The 7,410-nt window shown below is 45.0% G+C and overlaps 1 pseudogene across 1 annotated transcript; it reads left to right on the forward strand.

Annotated features, from left to right (window-relative positions):
- The first annotated feature begins 1,312 nt into the window (after positions 1-1,312).
- Positions 1,313-1,698, forward strand: LOC308257320 (large ribosomal subunit protein mL51-like; annotated as a pseudogene). Its single transcript has one exon. The product of its transcript is annotated as a large ribosomal subunit protein mL51-like (transcript).
- Positions 1,699-7,410: the final 5,712 nt, after the last annotated feature.

The raw sequence follows: 7,410 nt of genomic DNA on the forward strand, positions 1-7,410 counted from the left end.
GTGTAGCTCCTGAATGGTTCACCATTTATTTCCAAGAGCCTGAGGTCTAGAGTAAGTCAATGAGATTGCCATTTTCATCCAACAGACAAAATAAAGACTGGAATTACATAGGCAGGTGGATCTAGTTGAATGAATGAATGAAAACAGTCCAGTGGAAGATTTTCAAATGAATATTTATGTAGGAGGTTCATTGTAGCTTCTCTTCAATAGTGAAAGGTTTGATTTATGTGCTTGAGTATTGCTGGCTCTAATGGTTGACAAATAAATTCATATGTACATTTGCACTCATATGTATGTATTACTGGTAGTATTTACAAAAGCTTCTGAAACTCTGTTTTCCTCTCTGGCTACTATCCCTGCCATAGATCCTGTAATCTCTATGGAGGGAGCCTGTAGAACAATCAGCAATTAGACCAAGATGAGTGTTGGGAAAATTAGACAGGTAAATGCAAAAAAAAAAAAAAGAAAAAAAGAAAAAGAAAAAGAAAAAAGAAAGAAAGAAAGGAAGTAGACCACAAACTTAACATTAGTATGTTCTCTTTAGAGAAGTATCTATTCAAGTCCATACACCATACACAAGAATAAATTAAAAATGGATAAAGACTGTAATTCATGAGACCATTAAAATCCTAGAAGAAAACATAGGCAGAAAAATCTCAGACATCTGACATAGCAGAATTTTTGCCGATACATCTCCTAGGTCAAGAGAAACAAAGGGAAAAATAAATAAATGGGACTACATCCAACTAAAAAGCTTCTGCACAGCAAAAGAAACAAGCATCAAAATGAAAAGGGAACCCACTATATGAGAGAATATATTTTCCAGTAATACATCTGATAAGAAGTTAATTTCTAAGATATGTAAAGAACTCATACAACTCAACAAAAGGAAAACAAACAACCCAATTAAAAAATGGGCAAAGGGCCCAGCCAGCATTGCTCAATGGTTTAGCATCGATCTATGAATCAAGAGGTCATGGTTCAATTCCTGGTTGGGGCACAAGCCCAGGTTGTGGGCTCAATCCTGTGTGGGGTGTGCAGGAGACAGCTGATCAATGATTCTCTCTCATCATCGATGTTTCTAGCTCTCTCTCCCTTCCCTTCTGAACTCAATAAAAAATATATTTTTAAAATGGGCAAAGGACCTGAATAGATACTTTTCTAAAGAGGACATACAGCTGGGTAAGGCCCAAGATGGCTGCTTTCACCTATTACCCATGTGAGGGCAGCATGAGCAGTTCCTGTCATCTCCTTGAAGGTCTGGCCAGCACTCTGCTACAGCTGTATGCTGTTGCAGAGGAGAGACAGAACAATGGCAGGGTGCCTCGCTGCGGAGGCAGGAAGGCGCCTATGGAGCTGAGTGCCCCAGGCCTGCAGAAGTTTCTCTCTGGGTGTTCCTGACTTGTATTTTGTCAGGCTCACCATCCCGTCCCCCAAAGTGGTTGATCGTTGGAACAAGAAGAGGGCCATGTTTGGGGTGTAAGATAACATCGGGATCCTAGGAAATTTTGAAAAGCACCCCAAAGAACTAATCAAGGGCCCCAAGTAGCTTCAAGGCTGGAAGGGGAATGAATTGCAGCGTTGTATCCGAAAGAAGGGAATGGTTGGAAATCGATGTTCCGTGATGACCTACACAACCTTAACAAACGCATCAGCTATCTCTACAAACATTTTAACCGATGTGGAAAGTACTGGTAGAAGAGTAAGCTGGGGACTGTGAAAGAGGCATATCTAACATCCAGGTGAAGGGAAATAGTACTTTTTTTCCTATGAGGAAAGGAATTTGTATGCTCTCCGTAATAAATTGAGGCTTCTTTAGGAAAAAAAAAAAAAAAAAAAAGAGGACATACAAATGGCAAGAGACATATGAAAAAATGCTAACGTCACTAACATCAGAGAGATGCAAATTAAAACTACAATGAGCCCTAGCCGGCTTGGCTCAGTGGATAGAGCATCAGCCTGCAAACTGAGGGGTCCCAGGTTCTATTCTGGCCAAAGGGCACATGCCTGGGTTGCGGTTTGATCCCCAGTGGGGAGCGTGCAGGAGGCAGCCAATCAATGATTCTCTCTCATCATTGATGTTTCTCTCTCTCTCTCCTTCTCTCTTCCTCTCTGAAATCAATAAAGAAATATATTTTAAAAAAAATAAAAAATAAAACTACAAGAGGTATCACCTCACACCTGCCAGAATGGCTACTATCAATAAATCAACAAACAACAGGTGCTGGCGAGGATGTGGAGAAAAAGGAACCCTAGTGTAATGCTGGTAGGGATGCAAACTGGTGCAGCCACTATGGAAAACAGTATTGAGTTTCCTCAAAAAATTAAAAATGAAACTGCCTTTGACCCAGTGATCCCACTTTTAGGATTATATCCTAAGAATTCCAAAACACCAGTCAGAAAGAATATATGCACCCCTATGTTCATAGCAGCATTATTTACAATAGCTAAGATGTGGAAACAGCTCAAGTATCCATCAGTAGATGAGTGGATAAAAAAGCTGTGGTACATTTACACAATGGAATACTATGCAGCTATAAAAAGAAGGATCTCTTACCCTTTGAGACAGCATGGAGAGACCTGGAGATTATTAAGCTAAAAGAAATAAGCCAGTCAGAGAAAGACAGATATCACATGATCTCACTTACATGTGGAATCTAATGAACAAAATAAAATGGTAAACTAAATAGATCCAGAGGCATGGACACATAGAATAGACTGAAGAACCTCAGAGGGAAGGGGGAAATAGGCAAATTTGGGAAGAGATTAACCAAAGAATTTACATGCATACTAGGGGCCCAGTGCACGAATTCGTACACCTTGAAAGGAACTGTGGACCGTGAGGCTGCAGTGGGCACAGGGGTGGGTCTTGGCCCATCCTCCGCACCCCCGCCTGGCCCCTCTTGCCACAGCCCCCATCCCGACTGGCAGCAGCCCCGCTCCCGCCACTGCTGCTCCCACGCGCTGATGGCGCTGGCCCCACTCGCACCCGCTGACAGCATGGAGCAATTGGGCCCGGCGCCAGCAGCGGGTGTGAGAGGTGGCTGCCAACCCCAATCGCCACTCAGGAGCAGGGGGAGGTAGAGAAGCCCTGAGGGATTATTGGGGCCAGCACTGGGCGCTGGCAGTGGTTACGAGCAGGATGGGCACCAGCAGCCGGTGTGAGCACCTGGCGGGAGCATAGGATTTTCAGTAACCACCAGAGGCTTGCCCCAATGACAGTGACTGACGCCCCGCCTTGGTCTAGCGTCCTCGCTCACCTGCTCCACCATCCCGCTATGGCCGATGCCCGCCATGTTCCACACTCTGCCGCCTGCTGCCAACGCCCACCATGTTCCACGCACCCCCAGGTGGTCAGTGCACGTCATAGCAACTGGTTGTTCAGTTGTTCCGCCATTTGGTCTATTTGCATATTAGGGTTTTATATATATCGATATGCATTGCCCACAGTCACAGACAACAGTGTGGTGAAGGCCTGGTGTGGGGTGGGAACCAGGTGGAGGGAGACTATGGGGGGAAAGGGGGAGAAATCTATAATACTCTCAGCAATAAAGATTTAAAGAAGAATATAATTTGGTTTCTGAATTTTGTGATATTTATATTTATTAGCTTTTTAAAATTTATATTTTGTTGTGACTGTTTCTCTTTCTAAAAAATACCTACATTTCTACCTATATTCATACTAGAGGCCTGGTGCACGAAATTCGTGCATGGGAGGAAGTCCCCTCAGCCCGGCCTGCACCCTCTCTAATCCAGGACCCCTCGGGGGATATCCGACTGCCTCTTGCAATCTGGGACTGCTGGCTCCTAACCGCTCGCCTTCCTGATTGCCCCTAACCCCTCTGCCTGCCTGCCTGATTTCCCCTAACCCCTCTGCCTGCCTGATCACCCTAATCAGCTCTGCCTGCCTGCCTGATCACCCCTAACTGCTTCCCTACTGGCCTGATCGCCCCTAACCGCCTCTGCCTCGCCCCATACTCGGGACCCAGGATTCCCTCCTCTGGCTGATCGCAGGCACCCAGTACCCGGGCTTCCCTCCCTCTGGCCAGCTGCAGGCACCCAGGACTCGGGCCGGCTTTACCTGGGCTGGCTGCAGCCACAGGGGACCATGGGCGGGCGGCTTCACCTAGGCCGCAGCCGCAGGCACCCGGGACCGCGGGGTGGGTGGCTTGTCCCTCTCCCAGGCCGGGCTGCAGGTGCAGCCGCTGGCGCCGGGACCGCAGGGTGGGTGGCTTGTCCCTCTCCCGGGCCACAGCCTGGCTGGTCCCCATTCCTCTCTCGCAAGCTCATTTGTGCCTGGCTGGTCCCCATTCCTCTCTCGTGAGCTCATCTGTGCCTGGCTGGTCTCCTCTCCCCAGTGTTGAGTGTCTGAGCCATTATGCTTGACAGTGTGAGGGCGTGATGACCATTTGCATGTTAGCTCTTTATTATACAGGACTAGAGGCTTGTTGCACGAAGAGATTCGTGCAATAGGCCTTCCTTCCCTTGGCTTCCAGCACTGGTTTTCCTCCGACACCCGGGACCCAGGTCTTCGCTCCGGCCAGAGTCTGCCATCTTTGCTGCAGACCCAGGCCGGAGTCTGCCATCTTCGTCTTCACTGCAGATGCTGGCCAGAGTCTGCCGTCTTCGCTGCAGACTCCAGCCGGAGTCTGCCATTTTCATCTTCATTGCAGACTCTGGAGTGTGCAGTCTTCATCTTCCCTGAAGCCGGAGTGCCGCTCCTGTAGATCCCTTCGCCCCCCGCCCTCCCTCTCATAGCAGGCATCCTGCCCTGCCTGGCCACTCCATGCCTGGAGCAGCTGGGCGGCTGCCATCTTTAGTTTTCTAATTTGCATATTCCCTCCTGATTGGTTGGTGGGCATAGTGGAGTGATGGTCAATTTGCATATTTCCCTTTTATTAGTTTAGATTCCAAATTCTTATTGATTTTCCTATTGAGGGCCCCAAATAAGTTTTTTCCAGGCCCCATAGGGATCTTACCCTGGTTATAACCATGTACTGCCAATGAAAAATGTTTGCAAGTATTAAAATGAGGTTTTTATATCTTTAGATCAAGGACTATTAACATTTCAGAATAATGAATATGTGTAACATAATCTAAGTGCTTTCTAGTCAGGTCAGTTAATAAACATGCAAAAATACCTCAAAAAACAAACAAACAAACCCAGTGTGGTATATACTAGGTAATTATCAACAAATGACAATTACTAGCTATTATTATGTGATAGCTTATTATAAACTATTAAGAAAAGGTCTTTGTATAACATCTGTGTAATACCACATGTAAAAAGGCATGTCATAAAGCATTTTGATGATGCTGGGATTACTATTGTTTTATAACATTTCTTTTTACTAAAGTTATTAGGTCCACATCAAATGGGTACCAGGCTCTCTTTGCAAAATAAGGACCTATTAGCAGATCTTTTAGTTGTGGAAGAGAGGGCATTAAATGGAAAGAGGCCAATTTTTGCCCCGGCCCGCGGGGCAGCAACGAGGGCACGCAGGAACCACCTAAGAGAATGAGACAAACAAGGAACGCGAAGAACGGAGGCAAGACAAGGTTCCTGATCAAGCCTCGTTTTTTTTTTATTCGAGTGTTGCGGTATATAAGCACTCAAGAGGGGAGGGGTAGGATAGGGAGTTGCCATGGGATGATTGGTTGGGGACTGGGTATCTGTCCTAGCTGATCGGTTATTCTGATATGGGGGGTTCTTCTGGCCCTTGGGCGCGCGGGCTTTCCTTGTCCTTGCTTTGTCCTTGCTCAATCAGGAAGTAGGGCTGACCAGGAAGTAAGACCAAATTCTTCTTTTATGGCCCCCGGCAAATTTTATTAATTATTATGTTGACACTAAAATACATTTTAATTTTAAAAATTTTAGCCCTAGCCAGTGTTTCTCAGTGGTCAGAGTGTTGGCCTGCACACTGGAGGGTTGTGGGTTTGGTTTCTGGTCAAGGGCATGTACCGTGGTTGCAGGTTTGATCCCTGGCCTGGGTCAGATGCTTGCAGGAGGCAAGAAATCTCTCTCTCTCTTTCCCTTCCCTCCCTCCCTCTCCCTCTAAAAAAATCAATGGAGAAAATATCCTCAGGTGAGGATTAACAAATAAAGAAATAAAAATAATTTAATTCATATGATTCAAAGAGGGTTAAAATATATATCTATGTTCTTTCTTATCAATGGCCTTTGAACCATTGACGACACCTGCAAAAACTGTTGCCTCATTTGCTTGCAAAATTTCCTACCTAAGCATATCATAACGTCAATGAATTTGAAGTCTCCCAGGCTGGATTCTTAATTGAAGAAGCCTATGGTTAGAATTTAAGTGTTAGCTCCATCACTAGTGATAGTGATGTGGAAATGATTATCTCCAATATAATACTATACACTGAGACAATGTGATTTCACCTGAGTGGTTGCAGTACAGAAGAAAAAATGGTTACAAGGATGGTGGAATTAGGGATCATTTATTATCTTTTTAAAATATATTTTTATTGATTTCAGAGAGGAAGGGAGAGGGAGAGAGAGCTAGAAACATCAATGATGAGAGAGAATCATTGATCAGCTGCCTCCTGCACATCCTACACTGGGAATTGAGCCCAAAACCTGGGCATATACCCTGACTGGGAATCGAACCATAACTTCTTGGTTCATAGGTCAATGCTCAACCACTGAGCCATGCCAGCTGGGCAAGGATCATTTATTATCTTTTCCTGAGCTCCTGACTTGTGGCAAGTCCCAAGTGAAAGGAGTTGGAATAAGAGATAAGGGATGAGGATAAACCTTAGTTTAGGACAACTGAGTGGAACCAAAGGAATACAGATATGGATGGGTGGACCCATGGACAGGAACCAACCAGGAAGATTCCCCTAAAAGGTAAAGAAATAAGAACTCCCAGAGCTAGGGTTTTGTGTATAATTATGACATTCACAGACAGAAAAAAAGAGAGGGAATAAGAAGAAATGTGGAAGAGAATGAGAGAATGTCAATGAGCTGTTTGTCAGGACACAGAGAGGACATGTTTAGATCAAGAACTGGTCTGCTTAATGCAGAAGTTGTTTTCATTTTACTTAATGGGTTTGTTAGACAAGCCAACTCTGACATTTGCTATTTTCCTAATCTTTTCTATCTGCCTTTCAGGCTCTGATGGAAAATTAGCTTCAGTTACATTTTGTTAAATGAACTAGCTTCAGTGAGCTCTATTAAGTCAACCTCATAAATCAGCTTCTCTGTGTCTTAATCATTTATTCTGCTCTCTCCTGGATTCTCTCCCACTTATCTCTTTCCCGCATGGAGTTATCTATGGCTGAACACAGTGTCCTTGATCACAGCACCAACTGTTACTGAATGTATTTGCTCCTATCTTCCCTCAATCCTTTCCCTTCACTTCTCCTTCCCAAGATCTTCAATTTTAG

The sequence above is a fragment of the Plecotus auritus genome (assembly GCF_963455305.1).
Source record: "Plecotus auritus genome assembly, chromosome: 1".
Lineage (NCBI taxonomy): Eukaryota > Metazoa > Chordata > Mammalia > Chiroptera > Vespertilionidae > Plecotus > Plecotus auritus.